This window comes from Pleurodeles waltl, chromosome 10 (assembly GCF_031143425.1).
Source record: "Pleurodeles waltl isolate 20211129_DDA chromosome 10, aPleWal1.hap1.20221129, whole genome shotgun sequence".
NCBI lineage: Eukaryota > Metazoa > Chordata > Amphibia > Caudata > Salamandridae > Pleurodeles > Pleurodeles waltl.
Genome location: NC_090449.1, coordinates 327556318 through 327574285, shown reverse-complemented (window position 1 = coordinate 327574285; position 17968 = coordinate 327556318). Strand labels below are relative to the sequence as shown.

At 48.4% G+C, this 17968-nt stretch overlaps 15 non-coding genes across 15 annotated transcripts; all 15 read left to right on the top strand.

Annotated features, from left to right (window-relative positions):
* The first annotated feature begins 1257 nt into the window (after positions 1-1257).
* On the top strand, positions 1258-1330 carry TRNAV-AAC (transfer RNA valine (anticodon AAC)). The gene has a single exon. It is a non-coding gene; the product is annotated as a tRNA-Val (tRNA).
* Positions 1331-2666: 1336 nt separating this feature from the next.
* On the top strand, positions 2667-2738 carry TRNAP-UGG (transfer RNA proline (anticodon UGG)). The gene has a single exon. It is a non-coding gene; the product is annotated as a tRNA-Pro (tRNA).
* Positions 2739-3182: 444 nt separating this feature from the next.
* On the top strand, positions 3183-3255 carry TRNAV-UAC (transfer RNA valine (anticodon UAC)). Its single transcript has one exon. It is a non-coding gene; the product is annotated as a tRNA-Val (tRNA).
* Positions 3256-4776: 1521 nt separating this feature from the next.
* On the top strand, positions 4777-4849 carry TRNAV-AAC (transfer RNA valine (anticodon AAC)). Its single transcript has one exon. It is a non-coding gene; the product is annotated as a tRNA-Val (tRNA).
* Positions 4850-6185: 1336 nt separating this feature from the next.
* Positions 6186-6257, top strand: TRNAP-UGG (transfer RNA proline (anticodon UGG)). The gene has a single exon. It is a non-coding gene; the product is annotated as a tRNA-Pro (tRNA).
* Positions 6258-6701: 444 nt separating this feature from the next.
* On the top strand, positions 6702-6774 carry TRNAV-UAC (transfer RNA valine (anticodon UAC)). Its single transcript has one exon. It is a non-coding gene; the product is annotated as a tRNA-Val (tRNA).
* A 1521-nt stretch (positions 6775-8295) lies between these two features.
* Positions 8296-8368, top strand: TRNAV-AAC (transfer RNA valine (anticodon AAC)). Its single transcript has one exon. It is a non-coding gene; the product is annotated as a tRNA-Val (tRNA).
* Positions 8369-9704: 1336 nt separating this feature from the next.
* On the top strand, positions 9705-9776 carry TRNAP-UGG (transfer RNA proline (anticodon UGG)). Its single transcript has one exon. It is a non-coding gene; the product is annotated as a tRNA-Pro (tRNA).
* A 444-nt stretch (positions 9777-10220) lies between these two features.
* TRNAV-UAC (transfer RNA valine (anticodon UAC)) lies at positions 10221-10293 on the top strand. The gene has a single exon. It is a non-coding gene; the product is annotated as a tRNA-Val (tRNA).
* Positions 10294-11814: 1521 nt separating this feature from the next.
* TRNAV-AAC (transfer RNA valine (anticodon AAC)) lies at positions 11815-11887 on the top strand. Its single transcript has one exon. It is a non-coding gene; the product is annotated as a tRNA-Val (tRNA).
* A 1336-nt stretch (positions 11888-13223) lies between these two features.
* Positions 13224-13295, top strand: TRNAP-UGG (transfer RNA proline (anticodon UGG)). The gene has a single exon. It is a non-coding gene; the product is annotated as a tRNA-Pro (tRNA).
* Positions 13296-13739: 444 nt separating this feature from the next.
* TRNAV-UAC (transfer RNA valine (anticodon UAC)) lies at positions 13740-13812 on the top strand. The gene has a single exon. It is a non-coding gene; the product is annotated as a tRNA-Val (tRNA).
* A 1521-nt stretch (positions 13813-15333) lies between these two features.
* On the top strand, positions 15334-15406 carry TRNAV-AAC (transfer RNA valine (anticodon AAC)). Its single transcript has one exon. It is a non-coding gene; the product is annotated as a tRNA-Val (tRNA).
* A 1336-nt stretch (positions 15407-16742) lies between these two features.
* On the top strand, positions 16743-16814 carry TRNAP-UGG (transfer RNA proline (anticodon UGG)). Its single transcript has one exon. It is a non-coding gene; the product is annotated as a tRNA-Pro (tRNA).
* A 444-nt stretch (positions 16815-17258) lies between these two features.
* Positions 17259-17331, top strand: TRNAV-UAC (transfer RNA valine (anticodon UAC)). Its single transcript has one exon. It is a non-coding gene; the product is annotated as a tRNA-Val (tRNA).
* Positions 17332-17968: the final 637 nt, after the last annotated feature.

Sequence of the window (17968 nt, the reverse complement as noted above, 5' to 3'; positions counted from 1 at the left end):
CAAGAACATACACCTTGAGCAAAGAAAGGGCCAGACTTACAAGGCCCTATCGCCACCGGCACATCATCTTTAGTGACGCCCCGGTGGCACTATGTACTGTGCCGTATTTACAAGACGCCGTTCAACCACGTTTTGTGGCTTAACACCACCTTGTAAATACGGCCCCTTCACACGCAGCCCTTTCCCTGGAAGGGGCGTGCAATGGGCGTTGCTCTGGGTGGGCCACTGCAACACCATAGCATTTTGATGCTGCTCCAGTTTTACGAGTTTTTGTAAATCTGTGGCAGCGCCAAAATCCAAGCGCCATACAATGGGTGTCGTTATAGTGGAGAAACGAGCAGAAATGTTTTCATTTCTCCTCATTTTTGCTCTTTCTATGTGTGCTGCACGAACATATCGCCACTGAAGATTTCTGTTGTGCAGGAAGGTGTGCCTTCCTGAACAAAAACAATTTCCCCCTCCACGCAGCCATCCTTGTACCATGGCGCAAGGATGGCTGCGTTGGTGCTCGGCAGCTAATTTAGAGCTGGCGCAGAGGGAAGCACAGGGGTGCGCTGTATTCTACTAAATACGGCGCTTCCCTGCATTTTGAAAATGACTGAGTGCGAGGCTGCCAAATTTGGCAGAGCGTCTCACTCAGTCATCCTCTTGTAATTATGGGCCAAAAGGTCTAAAGGATAGAGGCGTTTTATGTCATGTTCGATGACGACCATGGAAATGACTCTAGTCATATTGCAGAAGAGAGAACCATGTGCATTTTCTTGCCTTGCGATGTATTCGCCCACTCTCTGCCCTCAACCCTAGGAGCAGGGTCTGAGCAGTGGTGCTTCTGTGCCCTCGCTCGTTGGTGTCCGGGTCCAAATCCCCAACACACCCTTTTTAGCAGAAAACACACAAATTTTACTCAAAATACACAAAGCTTGAAGATTCCTCATTCCACTCAAAGCATTGTTGTGCAAAATATTTTTAGCCTCAGGAGAAAAAAAGGATCACCATGCCTTGGCTTCCTTCCTGCTTGCTTTCAGTGTGCTCTGTGTGATGCTTTCACAGGCTCTGGTTTCAGGCATTTAGGCATCAGATATTTGTCTCTACCCGCAGCTGTGACTTTTCAGTACATCTGAGTGTACGCTTGCTGGCTGACAACGCTGCAATTTTCACACTTACTCCTCGCTTTGCGAGCAACTGCTGATCAAGTATAGAGGCAATCGGGCAAACATATGAGGGGAATTTTGCTCCTTCAGTCAAGCCCTCATGCTTGTTTCTGTAGTGTAGTGGTTATCACGTTCGCCTAACACGCGAAAGGTCCCCGGTTCGAGACCGGGCAGAAACAATGGGCAGTGTCTGCTTTTGTGTTTGCTCCCTAAAAGCTTAGTCTCACTCAGGGATGGCCTTTAAAAACTTGTGACCTGTGTAAAACTTGTATTACTATTGCAGGCCGGTAAAAAGTTATCTGCATCTTTGCGTAGTCGTGCATGTGCCTGGTTTCTTATTCTGTTTTTTACTTTTTTTTTTCTTGGCCATGTTATATTGTGGGGCCTTTAAACCTGTCACCTTGATAGGAACATTGCAAGCGGCAGCATCGACAAGTGCAGACTGAGGAGTCAGACCTAAACACAGACTCAGCTGTCAGGATGGCCGAGTGGTCTAAGGCGGCAGCCTCAAGAGAGCTTGATCTTCAGTTAAGCTAAGCATCCTGGTTTGCTCATGTAGTTGTGGGTTCATATCGCACTTCTGATAGGTCTATTTTCTGCCCTTAAATCTTCCTCTGCTTGCACAGCCAGCTCCCCACAACACTATCTTTGCAAGCTGCTGTAGCATATGAAAAGAAATCCACCAACCCTCCGGCTGGGCCCTCAATCAGCATTCCATGTATTTCTGGAAGGGGCATCTCAGTCACGCCTTCTGTTAGAGCTGCACCTTATCACTGTAACTACCATGCTGGTTTCTACTTAAGCAGTTGATTCCATCGTTTGAAGTGAGGCTCTCCTGCCACTTTTGGGCAGAGAAGGCACTGCCCCTGCAACAACAACAGGCAGACAAGCTCAACCTGGGTTTCCTGGTTAGGTGGGCAGAGCAGAATGGCAATGGTCCCTCCTTGTGACTTGAAATTAACATGAAGAAGACAGAGAGGCAGCTGGGAGTAGGCAGTACCCATGCACCCCTGAACACTGTCTTGCGATTTTCACCCAATTCTGAAATGAGTCGGGAGGAAAGGAGGTGATTTTCCTATCGAAGGCCATTCTGGGAATTCAGCCACCCCGCGTCTCCCAGGTGAGTGTTTCAGGCCTGTGAGGCACTCATATAAATCTCGCCTGATCGAGCACTGAGCGAGCAATTGTGCTTGAATACAAGAGGCATGCTCCTCTGGCTCAGGCGCAAGAGATGGCAGGCCCTTCAGTGCTTCTGGTCTGGAAGTCTACGGTGCAAGGGCCCAGGTCCTGCGGAGGCGTACAACTACCAGAAAGGGTCTGCTTTTCTCATCAGCGCCACAGTTCAGCTTGCTAGCATAGGGCTTCTTGACTACCTCTTGCCTTGCTAGAGGCAAAAAAAAAACCCTTGGCACAAAACATCAATTGCTATGGCACGCTTAGAAGGAGAGTCTCCAAGTGGCCCTGCTTTTTCACAAAGACACTTCAGAAGATGTTTGAAAGGCTTTTGCAGCAGCAGGCTCGTTGGTCTAGGGGTATGATTCTCGCTTTGGGTGTGAGCGGTCCCGGGTTCAAATCCCGGACGAGCCCGTGCCTTCATAGGTTCGATCTGTTTTTAAACAGGAGTATTTCTGCTTTCCACTCTTGTAAGATGCCATGGTGGAATGCATTGCATGCTTTCTACTGGTGTCGAGGCAGTTCGGCATGATGAAGGAGTGCGGGATTTCTTTCTAACTGCTTTTTTGTGTTGGAGCAGCACTTCTCGTTGGAACATGAAATGCACAGTGCTTCTCCAAAGTAATTGCAGGGCTGGTTTTGAAATCACCTCTTGGAATGAAAGTGATCCCAGTTCCTTTCTTCCAAAGGAAGAGATCCTGTCAGAAAGGCTCAGCTTTGAGCGTCATGAATATTGTCCCTTAGTCCTTGCATTCCAGTCCAAAGCATAGCCACATAAAGAAAGCAGGTGTGTCTGTTTCCAGTGCAGTGGTTCCAGTCCAATGCATAGCCACATGAAGCAAATAAGCAGGCATGTCTGTTTCTGTAGTGTAGTGGTTATCACGTTCGCCTTACACGCGAAAGGTCCCTGGTTCGAGGCCAGGCAGAAACAGCAAGTTGCTGTGCTTTATCACATTATTTGCATTTACCACCTCACCTGACAGGTAAATTGAAATTAAAGAGGCTGTGTCTATCCCTCACCATCGTGAGGTACTACGCTCCAAGGGCATCGGTCTCAACTCACCAAGAGAAGACGATACACCTTACGGCAGTCAGTTGCTCCCTTTTTGACCTTTCCATTGAAGCCTGGGCCTACTGTGGTCAAGCCAGCCAAGGAAGGAAGGTATGAGAGCGAAAATGGCTTTCCTACCTTCACCAAGAACATACACCTTGAGCAAAGAAAGGGCCAGACTTACAAGGCCCTATCGCCACCGGCACATCATCTTTAGTGACGCCCCGGTGGCACTATGTACTGTGCCGTATTTACAAGACGCCGTTCAACCACGTTTTGTGGCTTAACACCACCTTGTAAATACGGCCCCTTCACACGCAGCCCTTTCCCTGGAAGGGGCGTGCAATGGGCGTTGCTCTGGGTGGGCCACTGCAACACCATAGCATTTTGATGCTGCTCCAGTTTTACGAGTTTTTGTAAATCTGTGGCAGCGCCAAAAACCAAGCGCCATACAATGGGTGTCGTTATAGTGGAGAAACGAGCAGAAATGTTTTCATTTCTCCTCATTTTTGCTCTTTCTATGTGTGCTGCACGAACATATCGCCACTGAAGATTTCTGTTGTGCAGGAAGGTGTGCCTTCCTGAACAAAAACAATTTCCCCCTCCACGCAGCCATCCTTGTACCATGGCGCAAGGATGGCTGCGTTGGTGCTCGGCAGCTAATTTAGAGCTGGCGCAGAGGGAAGCACAGGGGTGCGCTGTATTCTACTAAATACGGCGCTTCCCTGCATTTTGAAAATGACTGAGTGCGAGGCTGCCAAATTTGGCAGAGCGTCTCACTCAGTCATCCTCTTGTAATTATGGGCCAAAAGGTCTAAAGGATAGAGGCGTTTTATGTCATGTTCGATGACGACCATGGAAATGACTCTAGTCATATTGCAGAAGAGAGAACCATGTGCATTTTCTTGCCTTGCGATGTATTCGCCCACTCTCTGCCCTCAACCCTAGGAGCAGGGTCTGAGCAGTGGTGCTTCTGTGCCCTCGCTCGTTGGTGTCCGGGTCCAAATCCCCAACACACCCTTTTTAGCAGAAAATACTCAAATTTTACTCAAAATACACAAAGCTTGAAGATTCCTCATTCCACTCAAAGCATTGTTGTGCAAAATATTTTTAGCCTCAGGAGAAAAAAAGGATCACCATGCCTTGGCTTCCTTCCTGCTTGCTTTCAGTGTGCTCTGTGTGATGCTTTCACAGGCTCTGGTTTCAGGCATTTAGGCATCAGATATTTGTCTCTACCCGCAGCTGTGACTTTTCAGTACATCTGAGTGTACGCTTGCTGGCTGACAACGCTGCAATTTTCACACTTACTCCTCGCTTTGCGAGCAACTGCTGATCAAGTATAGAGGCAATCGGGCAAACATATGAGGGGAATTTTGCTCCTTCAGTCAAGCCCTCATGCTTGTTTCTGTAGTGTAGTGGTTATCACGTTCGCCTAACACGCGAAAGGTCCCCGGTTCGAGACCGGGCAGAAACAATGGGCAGTGTCTGCTTTTGTGTTTGCTCCCTAAAAGCTTAGTCTCACTCAGGGATGGCCTTTAAAAACTTGTGACCTGTGTAAAACTTGTATTACTATTGCAGGCCGGTAAAAAGTTATCTGCATCTTTGCGTAGTCGTGCATGTGCCTGGTTTCTTATTCTGTTTTTTACTTTTTTTTTTCTTGGCCATGTTATATTGTGGGGCCTTTAAACCTGTCACCTTGATAGGAACATTGCAAGCGGCAGCATCGACAAGTGCAGACTGAGGAGTCAGACCTAAACACAGACTCAGCTGTCAGGATGGCCGAGTGGTCTAAGGCGGCAGCCTCAAGAGAGCTTGATCTTCAGTTAAGCTAAGCATCCTGGTTTGCTCATGTAGTTGTGGGTTCATATCGCACTTCTGATAGGTCTATTTTCTGCCCTTAAATCTTCCTCTGCTTGCACAGCCAGCTCCCTACAACACTATCTTTGCAAGCTGCTGTAGCATATGAAAAGAAATCCACCAACCCTCCGGCTGGGCCCTCAATCAGCATTCCATGTATTTCTGGAAGGGGCATCTCAGTCACGCCTTCTGTTAGAGCTGCACCTTATCACTGTAACTACCATGCTGGTTTCTACTTAAGCAGTTGATTCCATCGTTTGAAGTGAGGCTCTCCTGCCACTTTTGGGCAGAGAAGGCACTGCCCCTGCAACAACAACAGGCAGACAAGCTCAACCTGGGTTTCCTGGTTAGGTGGGCGGAGCAGAATGGCAATGGTCCCTCCTTGTGACTTGAAATTAACATGAAGAAGACAGAGAGGCAGCTGGGAGTAGGCAGTACCCATGCACCCCTGAACACTGTCTTGCGATTTTCACCCAATTCTGAAATGAGTCGGGAGGAAAGGAGGTGATTTTCCTATCGAAGGCCATTCTGGGAATTCAGCCACCCCGCGTCTCCCAGGTGAGTGTTTCAGGCCTGTGAGGCACTCATATAAATCTCGCCTGATCGAGCACTGAGCGAGCAATTGTGCTTGAATACAAGAGGCATGCTCCTCTGGCTCAGGCGCAAGAGATGGCAGGCCCTTCAGTGCTTCTGGTCTGGAAGTCTACGGTGCAAGGGCCCAGGTCCTGCGGAGGCGTACAACTACCAGAAAGGGTCTGCTTTTCTCATCAGCGCCACAGTTCAGCTTGCTAGCATAGGGCTTCTTGACTACCTCTTGCCTTGCTAGAGGCAAAAAAAAAACCCTTGGCACAAAACATCAATTGCTATGGCACGCTTAGAAGGAGAGTCTCCAAGTGGCCCTGCTTTTTCACAAAGACACTTCAGAAGATGTTTGAAAGGCTTTTGCAGCAGCAGGCTCGTTGGTCTAGGGGTATGATTCTCGCTTTGGGTGTGAGAGGTCCCGGGTTCAAATCCCGGACGAGCCCGTGCCTTCATAGGTTCGATCTGTTTTTAAACAGGAGTATTTCTGCTTTCCACTCTTGTAAGATGCCATGGTGGAATGCATTGCATGCTTTCTACTGGTGTCGAGGCAGTTCGGCATGATGAAGGAGTGCGGGATTTCTTTCTAACTGCTTTTTTGTGTTGGAGCAGCACTTCTCGTTGGAACATGAAATGCACAGTGCTTCTCCAAAGTAATTGCAGGGCTGGTTTTGAAATCACCTCTTGGAATGAAAGTGATCCCAGTTCCTTTCTTCCAAAGGAAGAGATCCTGTCAGAAAGGCTCAGCTTTGAGCGTCATGAATATTGTCCCTTAGTCCTTGCATTCCAGTCCAAAGCATAGCCACATAAAGAAAGCAGGTGTGTCTGTTTCCTGTGCAGTGGTTCCAGTCCAATGCATAGCCACATGAAGGAAGTAAGCAGGCATGTCTGTTTCTATAGTGTAGTGGTTATCACGTTCGCCTTACACGCGAAAGGTCCCTGGTTCGAGGCCAGGCAGAAACAGCAAGTTGCTGTGCTTTATCACATTATTTGCATTTACCACCTCACCTGACAGGTAAATTGAAATTAAAGAGGCTGTGTCTATCCCTCACCATCGTGAGGTACTACGCTCCAAGGGCATCGGTCTCAACTCACCAAGAGAAGACGATACACCTTACGGCAGTCAGTTGCTCCCTTTTTGACCTTTCCATTGAAGCCTGGGCCTACTGTGGTCAAGCCAGCCAAGGAAGGAAGGTATGAGAGCGAAAATGGCTTTCCTACCTTCACCAAGAACATACACCTTGAGCAAAGAAAGGGCCAGACTTACAAGGCCCTATCGCCACCGGCACATCATCTTTAGTGACGCCCCGGTGGCACTATGTACTGTGCCGTATTTACAAGACGCCGTTCAACCACGTTTTGTGGCTTAACACCACCTTGTAAATACGGCCCCTTCACACGCAGCCCTTTCCCTGGAAGGGGCGTGCAATGGGCGTTGCTCTGGGTGGGCCACTGCAACACCATAGCATTTTGATGCTGCTCCAGTTTTACGAGTTTTTGTAAATCTGTGGCAGCGCCAAAAACCAAGCGCCATACAATGGGTGTCGTTATAGTGGAGAAACGAGCAGAAATGTTTTCATTTCTCCTCATTTTTGCTCTTTCTATGTGTGCTGCACGAACATATCGCCACTGAAGATTTCTGTTGTGCAGGAAGGTGTGCCTTCCTGAACAAAAACAATTTCCCCCTCCACGCAGCCATCCTTGTACCATGGCGCAAGGATGGCTGCGTTGGTGCTCGGCAGCTAATTTAGAGCTGGCACAGAGGGAAGCACAGGGGTGCGCTGTATTCTACTAAATACGGCGCTTCCCTGCATTTTGAAAATGACTGAGTGCGAGGCTGCCAAATTTGGCAGAGCGTCTCACTCAGTCATCCTCTTGTAATTATGGGCCAAAAGGTCTAAAGGATAGAGGCGTTTTATGTCATGTTCGATGACGACCATGGAAATGACTCTAGTCATATTGCAGAAGAGAGAACCATGTGCATTTTCTTGCCTTGCGATGTATTCGCCCACTCTCTGCCCTCAACCCTAGGAGCAGGGTCTGAGCAGTGGTGCTTCTGTGCCCTCGCTCGTTGGTGTCCGGGTCCAAATCCCCAACACACCCTTTTTAGCAGAAAACACTCAAATTTTACTCAAAATACACAAAGCTTGAAGATTCCTCATTCCACTCAAAGCATTGTTGTGCAAAATATTTTTAGCCTCAGGAGAAAAAAAACATCACCATGCCTTGGCTTCCTTCCTGCTTGCTTTCAGTGTGCTCTGTGTGATGCTTTCACAGGCTCTGGTTTCAGGCATTTAGGCATCAGATATTTGTCTCTACCCGCAGCTGTGACTTTTCAGTACATCTGAGTGTACGCTTGCTGGCTGACAACGCTGCAATTTTCACACTTACTCCTCGCTTTGCGAGCAACTGCTGATCAAGTATAGAGGCAATCGGGCAAACATATGAGGGGAATTTTGCTCCTTCAGTCAAGCCCTCATGCTTGTTTCTGTAGTGTAGTGGTTATCACGTTCGCCTAACACGCGAAAGATCCCCGGTTCGAGACCGGGCAGAAACAATGGGCAGTGTCTGCTTTTGTGTTTGCTCCCTAAAAGCTTAGTCTCACTCAGGGATGGCCTTTAAAAACTTGTGACCTGTGTAAAACTTGTATTACTATTGCAGGCCGGTAAAAAGTTATCTGCATCTTTGCGTAGTCGTGCATGTGCCTGGTTTCTTATTCTGTTTTTTACTTTTTTTTTTCTTGGCCATGTTATATTGTGGGGCCTTTAAACCTGTCACCTTGATAGGAACATTGCAAGCGGCAGCATCGACAAGTGCAGACTGAGGAGTCAGACCTAAACACAGACTCAGCTGTCAGGATGGCCGAGTGGTCTAAGGCGGCAGCCTCAAGAGAGCTTGATCTTCAGTTAAGCTAAGCATCCTGGTTTGCTCATGTAGTTGTGGGTTCATATCGCACTTCTGATAGGTCTATTTTCTGCCCTTAAATCTTCCTCTGCTTGCACAGCCAGCTCCCCACAACACTATCTTTGCAAGCTGCTGTAGCATATGAAAAGAAATCCACCAACCCTCCGGCTGGGCCCTCAATCAGCATTCCATGTATTTCTGGAAGGGGCATCTCAGTCACGCCTTCTGTTAGAGCTGCACCTTATCACTGTAACTACCATGCTGGTTTCTACTTAAGCAGTTGATTCCATCGTTTGAAGTGAGGCTCTCCTGCCACTTTTGGGCAGAGAAGGCACTGCCCCTGCAACAACAACAGGCAGACAAGCTCAACCTGGGTTTCCTGGTTAGGTGGGCGGAGCAGAATGGCAATGGTCCCTCCTTGTGACTTGAAATTAACATGAAGAAGACAGAGAGGCAGCTGGGAGTAGGCAGTACCCATGCACCCCTGAACACTGTCTTGCGATTTTCACCCAATTCTGAAATGAGTCGGGAGGAAAGGAGGTGATTTTCCTATCGAAGGCCATTCTGGGAATTCAGCCACCCCGCGTCTCCCAGGTGAGTGTTTCAGGCCTGTGAGGCACTCATATAAATCTCGCCTGATCGAGCACTGAGCGAGCAATTGTGCTTGAATACAAGAGGCATGCTCCTCTGGCTCAGGCGCAAGAGATGGCAGGCCCTTCAGTGCTTCTGGTCTGGAAGTCTACGGTGCAAGGGCCCAGGTCCTGCGGAGGCGTACAACTACCAGAAAGGGTCTGCTTTTCTCATCAGCGTCACAGTTCAGCTTGCTAGCATAGGGCTTCTTGACTACCTCTTGCCTTGCTAGAGGCAAAAAAAAAACCCTTGGCACAAAACATCAATTGCTATGGCACGCTTAGAAGGAGAGTCTCAAAGTGGCCCTGCTTTTTCACAAAGACACTTCAGAAGATGTTTGAAAGGCTTTTGCAGCAGCAGGCTCGTTGGTCTAGGGGTATGATTCTCGCTTTGGGTGTGAGAGGTCCCGGGTTCAAATCCCGGACGAGCCCGTGCCTTCATAGGTTCGATCTGTTTTTAAACAGGAGTATTTCTGCTTTCCACTCTTGTAAGATGCCATGGTGGAATGCATTGCATGCTTTCTACTGGTGTCGAGGCAGTTCGGCATGATGAAGGAGTGCGGGATTTCTTTCTAACTGCTTTTTTGTGTTGGAGCAGCACTTCTCGTTGGAACATGAAATGCACAGTGCTTCTCCAAAGTAATTGCAGGGCTGGTTTTGAAATCACCTCTTGGAATGAAAGTGATCCCAGTTCCTTTCTTCCAAAGGAAGAGATCCTGTCAGAAAGGCTCAGCTTTGAGCGTCATGAATATTGTCCCTTAGTCCTTGCATTCCAGTCCAAAGCATAGCCACATAAAGAAAGCAGGTGTGTCTGTTTCCAGTGCAGTGGTTCCAGTCCAATGCATAGCCACATGAAGCAAATAAGCAGGCATGTCTGTTTCTGTAGTGTAGTGGTTATCACGTTCGCCTTACACGCGAAAGGTCCCTGGTTCGAGGCCAGGCAGAAACAGCAAGTTGCTGTGCTTTATCACATTATTTGCATTTACCACCTCACCTGACAGGTAAATTGAAATTAAAGAGGCTGTGTCTATCCCTCACCATCGTGAGGTACTACGCTCCAAGGGCATCGGTCTCAACTCACCAAGAGAAGACGATACACCTTACGGCAGTCAGTTGCTCCCTTTTTGACCTTTCCATTGAAGCCTGGGCCTACTGTGGTCAAGCCAGCCAAGGAAGGAAGGTATGAGAGCGAAAATGGCTTTCCTACCTTCACCAAGAACATACACCTTGAGCAAAGAAAGGGCCAGACTTACAAGGCCCTATCGCCACCGGCACATCATCTTTAGGGACGCCCCGGTGGCACTATGTACTGTGCCGTATTTACAAGACGCCGTTCAACCACGTTTTGTGGCTTAACACCACCTTGTAAATACGGCCCCTTCACACGCAGCCCTTTCCCTGGAAGGGGCGTGCAATGGGCGTTGCTCTGGGTGGGCCACTGCAACACCATAGCATTTTGATGCTGCTCCAGTTTTACGAGTTTTTGTAAATCTGTGGCAGCGCCAAAATCCAAGCGCCATACAATGGGTGTCGTTATAGTGGAGAAACGAGCAGAAATGTTTTCATTTCTCCTCATTTTTGCTCTTTCTATGTGTGCTGCACGAACATATCGCCACTGAAGATTTCTGTTGTGCAGGAAGGTGTGCCTTCCTGAACAAAAACAATTTCCCCCTCCACGCAGCCATCCTTGTACCATGGCGCAAGGATGGCTGCGTTGGTGCTCGGCAGCTAATTTAGAGCTGGCGCAGAGGGAAGCACAGGGGTGCGCTGTATTCTACTAAATACGGCGCTTCCCTGCATTTTGAAAATGACTGAGTGCGAGGCTGCCAAATTTGGCAGAGCGTCTCACTCAGTCATCCTCTTGTAATTATGGGCCAAAAGGTCTAAAGGATAGAGGCGTTTTATGTCATGTTCGATGACGACCATGGAAATGACTCTAGTCATATTGCAGAAGAGAGAACCATGTGCATTTTCTTGCCTTGCGATGTATTCGCCCACTCTCTGCCCTCAACCCTAGGAGCAGGGTCTGAGCAGTGGTGCTTCTGTGCCCTCGCTCGTTGGTGTCCGGGTCCAAATCCCCAACACACCCTTTTTAGCAGAAAACACACAAATTTTACTCAAAATACACAAAGCTTGAAGATTCCTCATTCCACTCAAAGCATTGTTGTGCAAAATATTTTTAGCCTCAGGAGAAAAAAAGGATCACCATGCCTTGGCTTCCTTCCTGCTTGCTTTCAGTGTGCTCTGTGTGATGCTTTCACAGGCTCTGGTTTCAGGCATTTAGGCATCAGATATTTGTCTCTACCCGCAGCTGTGACTTTTCAGTACATCTGAGTGTACGCTTGCTGGCTGACAACGCTGCAATTTTCACACTTACTCCTCGCTTTGCGAGCAACTGCTGATCAAGTATAGAGGCAATCGGGCAAACATATGAGGGGAATTTTGCTCCTTCAGTCAAGCCCTCATGCTTGTTTCTGTAGTGTAGTGGTTATCACGTTTGCCTAACACGCGAAAGGTCCCCGGTTCGAGACCGGGCAGAAACAATGGGCAGTGTCTGCTTTTGTGTTTGCTCCCTAAAAGCTTAGTCTCACTCAGGGATGGCCTTTAAAAACTTGTGACCTGTGTAAAACTTGTATTACTATTGCAGGCCGGTAAAAAGTTATCTGCATCTTTGCGTAGTCGTGCATGTGCCTGGTTTCTTATTCTGTTTTTTACTTTTTTTTTTCTTGGCCATGTTATATTGTGGGGCCTTTAAACCTGTCACCTTGATAGGAACATTGCAAGCGGCAGCATCGACAAGTGCAGACTGAGGAGTCAGACCTAAACACAGACTCAGCTGTCAGGATGGCCGAGTGGTCTAAGGCGGCAGCCTCAAGAGAGCTTGATCTTCAGTTAAGCTAAGCATCCTGGTTTGCTCATGTAGTTGTGGGTTCATATCGCACTTCTGATAGGTCTATTTTCTGCCCTTAAATCTTCCTCTGCTTGCACAGCCAGCTCCCCACAACACTATCTTTGCAAGCTGCTGTAGCATATGAAAAGAAATCCACCAACCCTCCGGCTGGGCCCTCAATCAGCATTCCATGTATTTCTGGAAGGGGCATCTCAGTCACGCCTTCTGTTAGAGCTGCACCTTATCACTGTAACTACCATGCTGGTTTCTACTTAAGCAGTTGATTCCATCGTTTGAAGTGAGGCTCTCCTGCCACTTTTGGGCAGAGAAGGCACTGCCCCTGCAACAACAACAGGCAGACAAGCTCAACCTGGGTTTCCTGGTTAGGTGGGCGGAGCAGAATGGCAATGGTCCCTCCTTGTGACTTGAAATTAACATGAAGAAGACAGAGAGGCAGCTGGGAGTAGGCAGTACCCATGCACCCCTGAACACTGTCTTGCGATTTTCACCCAATTCTGAAATGAGTCGGGAGGAAAGGAGGTGATTTTCCTATCGAAGGCCATTCTGGGAATTCAGCCACCCCGCGTCTCCCAGGTGAGTGTTTCAGGCCTGTGAGGCACTCATATAAATCTCGCCTGATCGAGCACTGAGCGAGCAATTGTGCTTGAATACAAGAGGCATGCTCCTCTGGCTCAGGCGCAAGAGATGGCAGGCCCTTCAGTGCTTCTGGTCTGGAAGTCTACGGTGCAAGGGCCCAGGTCCTGCGGAGGCGTACAACTACCAGAAAGGGTCTGCTTTTCTCATCAGCGCCACAGTTCAGCTTGCTAGCATAGGGCTTCTTGACTACCTCTTGCCTTGCTAGAGGCAAAAAAAAACCCCTTGGCACAAAACATCAATTGCTATGGCACGCTTAGAAGGAGAGTCTCCAAGTGGCCCTGCTTTTTCACAAAGACACTTCAGAAGATGTTTGAAAGGCTTTTGCAGCAGCAGGCTCGTTGGTCTAGGGGTATGATTCTCGCTTTGGGTGTGAGAGGTCCCGGGTTCAAATCCCGGACGAGCCCGTGCCTTCATAGGTTCGATCTGTTTTTAAACAGGAGTATTTCTGCTTTCCACTCTTGTAAGATGCCATGGTGGAATGCATTGCATGCTTTCTACTGGTGTCGAGGCAGTTCGGCATGATGAAGGAGTGCGGGATTTCTTTCTAACTGCTTTTTTGTGTTGGAGCAGCACTTCTCGTTGGAACATGAAATGCACAGTGCTTCTCCAAAGTAATTGCAGGGCTGGTTTTGAAATCACCTCTTGGAATGAAAGTGATCCCAGTTCCTTTCTTCCAAAGGAAGAGATCCTGTCAGAAAGGCTCAGCTTTGAGCGTCATGAATATTGTCCCTTAGTCCTTGCATTCCAGTCCAAAGCATAGCCACATAAAGAAAGCAGGTGTGTCTGTTTCCAGTGCAGTGGTTCCAGTCCAATGCATAGCCACATGAAGCAAATAAGCAGGCATGTCTGTTTCTGTAGTGTAGTGGTTATCACGTTTGCCTTACACGCGAAAGGTCCCTGGTTCGAGGCCAGGCAGAAACAGCAAGTTGCTGTGCTTTATCACATTATTTGCATTTACCACCTCACCTGACAGGTAAATTGAAATTAAAGAGGCTGTGTCTATCCCTCACCATCGTGAGGTACTACGCTCCAAGGGCATCGGTCTCAACTCACCAAGAGAAGACGATACACCTTACGGCAGTCAGTTGCTCCCTTTTTGACCTTTCCATTGAAGCCTGGGCCTACTGTGGTCAAGCCAGCCAAGGAAGGAAGGTATGAGAGCGAAAATGGCTTTCCTACCTTCACCAAGAACATACACCTTGAGCAAAGAAAGGGCCAGACTTACAAGGCCCTATCGCCACCGGCACATCATCTTTAGTGACGCCCCGGTGGCACTATGTACTGTGCCGTATTTACAAGACGCCGTTCAACCACGTTTTGTGGCTTAACACCACCTTGTAAATACGGCCCCTTCACACGCAGCCCTTTCCCTGGAAGGGGCGTGCAATGGGCGTTGCTCTGGGTGGGCCACTGCAACACCATAGCATTTTGATGCTGCTCCAGTTTTACGAGTTTTTGTAAATCTGTGGCAGCGCCAAAATCCAAGCGCCATACAATGGGTGTCGTTATAGTGGAGAAACGAGCAGAAATGTTTTCATTTCTCCTCATTTTTGCTCTTTCTATGTGTGCTGCACGAACATATCGCCACTGAAGATTTCTGTTGTGCAGGAAGGTGTGCCTTCCTGAACAAAAACAATTTCCCCCTCCACGCAGCCATCCTTGTACCATGGCGCAAGGATGGCTGCGTTGGTGCTCGGCAGCTAATTTAGAGCTGGCGCAGAGGGAAGCACAGGGGTGCGCTGTATTCTACTAAATACGGCGCTTCCCTGCATTTTGAAAATGACTGAGTGCGAGGCTGCCAAATTTGGCAGAGCGTCTCACTCAGTCATCCTCTTGTAATTATGGGCCAAAAGGTCTAAAGGATAGAGGCGTTTTATGTCATGTTCGATGACGACCATGGAAATGACTCTAGTCATATTGCAGAAGAGAGAACCATGTGCATTTTCTTGCCTTGCGATGTATTCGCCCACTCTCTGCCCTCAACCCTAGGAGCAGGGTCTGAGCAGTGGTGCTTCTGTGCCCTCGCTCGTTGGTGTCCGGGTCCAAATCCCCAACACACCCTTTTTAGCAGAAAACACACAAATTTTACTCAAAATACACAAAGCTTGAAGATTCCTCATTCCACTCAAAGCATTGTTGTGCAAAATATTTTTAGCCTCAGGAGAAAAAAAGGATCACCATGCCTTGGCTTCCTTCCTGCTTGCTTTCAGTGTGCTCTGTGTGATGCTTTCACAGGCTCTGGTTTCAGGCATTTAGGCATCAGATATTTGTCTCTACCCGCAGCTGTGACTTTTCAGTACATCTGAGTGTACGCTTGCTGGCTGACAACGCTGCAATTTTCACACTTACTCCTCGCTTTGCGAGCAACTGCTGATCAAGTATAGAGGCAATCGGGCAAACATATGAGGGGAATTTTGCTCCTTCAGTCAAGCCCTCATGCTTGTTTCTGTAGTGTAGTGGTTATCACGTTCGCCTAACACGCGAAAGGTCCCCGGTTCGAGACCGGGCAGAAACAATGGGCAGTGTCTGCTTTTGTGTTTGCTCCCTAAAAGCTTAGTCTCACTCAGGGATGGCCTTTAAAAACTTGTGACCTGTGTAAAACTTGTATTACTATTGCAGGCCGGTAAAAAGTTATCTGCATCTTTGCGTAGTCGTGCATGTGCCTGGTTTCTTATTCTGTTTTTTACTTTTTTTTTTCTTGGCCATGTTATATTGTGGGGCCTTTAAACCTGTCACCTTGATAGGAACATTGCAAGCGGCAGCATCGACAAGTGCAGACTGAGGAGTCAGACCTAAACACAGACTCAGCTGTCAGGATGGCCGAGTGGTCTAAGGCGGCAGCCTCAAGAGAGCTTGATCTTCAGTTAAGCTAAGCATCCTGGTTTGCTCATGTAGTTGTGGGTTCATATCGCACTTCTGATAGGTCTATTTTCTGCCCTTAAATCTTCCTCTGCTTGCACAGCCAGCTCCCCACAACACTATCTTTGCAAGCTGCTGTAGCATATGAAAAGAAATCCACCAACCCTCCGGCTGGGCCCTCAATCAGCATTCCATGTATTTCTGGAAGGGGCATCTCAGTCACGCCTTCTGTTAGAGCTGCACCTTATCACTGTAACTACCATGCTGGTTTCTACTTAAGCAGTTGATTCCATCGTTTGAAGTGAGGCTCTCCTGCCACTTTTGGGCAGAGAAGGCACTGCCCCTGCAACAACAACAGGCAGACAAGCTCAACCTGGGTTTCCTGGTTAGGTGGGCGGAGCAGAATGGCAATGGTCCCTCCTTGTGACTTGAAATTAACATGGAGAAGACAGAGAGGCAGCTGGGAGTAGGCAGTACCCATGTACCCCTGAACACTGTCTTGCGATTTTCACCCAATTCTGAAATGAGTCGGGAGGAAAGGAGGTGATTTTCCTATCGAAGGCCATTCTGGGAATTCAGCCACCCCGCGTCTCCCAGGTGAGTGTTTCAGGCCTGTGAGGCACTCATATAAATCTCGCCTGATCGAGCACTGAGCGAGCAATTGTGCTTGAATACAAGAGGCATGCTCCTCTGGCTCAGGCGCAAGAGATGGCAGGCCCTTCAGTGCTTCTGGTCTGGAAGTCTACGGTGCAAGGGCCCAGGTCCTGCGGAGGCGTACAACTACCAGAAAGGGTCTGCTTTTCTCATCAGCGCCACAGTTCAGCTTGCTAGCATAGGGCTTCTTGACTACCTCTTGCCTTGCTAGAGGCAAAAAAAAACCCCTTGGCACAAAACATCAATTGCTATGGCACGCTTAGAAGGAGAGTCTCCAAGTGGCCCTGCTTTTTCACAAAGACACTTCAGAAGATGTTTGAAAGGCTTTTGCAGCAGCAGGCTCGTTGGTCTAGGGGTATGATTCTCGCTTTGGGTGTGAGAGGTCCCGGGTTCAAATCCCGGACGAGCCCGTGCCTTCATAGGTTCGATCTGTTTTTAAACAGGAGTATTTCTGCTTTCCACTCTTGTAAGATGCCATGGTGGAATGCATTGCATGCTTTCTACTGGTGTCGAGGCAGTTCGGCATGATGAAGGAGTGCGGGATTTCTTTCTAACTGCTTTTTTGTGTTGGAGCAGCACTTCTCGTTGGAACATGAAATGCACAGTGCTTCTCCAAAGTAATTGCAGGGCTGGTTTTGAAATCACCTCTTGGAATGAAAGTGATCCCAGTTCCTTTCTTCCAAAGGAAGAGATCCTGTCAGAAAGGCTCAGCTTTGAGCGTCATGAATATTGTCCCTTAGTCCTTGCATTCCAGTCCAAAGCATAGCCACATAAAGAAAGCAGGTGTGTCTGTTTCCAGTGCAGTGGTTCCAGTCCAATGCATAGCCACATGAAGCAAATAAGCAGGCATGTCTGTTTCTGTAGTGTAGTGGTTATCACGTTCGCCTTACACGCGAAAGGTCCCTGGTTCGAGGCCAGGCAGAAACAGCAAGTTGCTGTGCTTTATCACATTATTTGCATTTACCACCTCACCTGACAGGTAAATTGAAATTAAAGAGGCTGTGTCTATCCCTCACCATCGTGAGGTACTACGCTCCAAGGGCATCGGTCTCAACTCACCAAGAGAAGACGATACACCTTACGGCAGTCAGTTGCTCCCTTTTTGACCTTTCCATTGAAGCCTGGGCCTACTGTGGTCAAGCCAGCCAAGGAAGGAAGGTATGAGAGCGAAAATGGCTTTCCTACCTTCACCAAGAACATACACCTTGAGCAAAGAAAGGGCCAGACTTACAAGGCCCTATCGCCACCGGCACATCATCTTTAGTGACGCCCCGGTGGCACTATGTACTGTGCCGTATTTACAAGACGCCGTTCAACCACGTTTTGTGGCTTAACACCACCTTGTAAATACGGCCCCTTCACACGCAGCCCTTTCCCTGGAAGGGGCGTGCAATGGGCGTTGCTCTGGGTGGGCCACTGCAACACCATAGCATTTTGATGCTGCTCCAGTTTTACGAGTTTTTGTAAATCTGTGGCAGCGCCAAAATCCAAGCGCCATACAATGGGTGTCGTTATAGTGGAGAAACGAGCAGAAATGTTTTCATTTCTCCTCATTTTTGCTCTT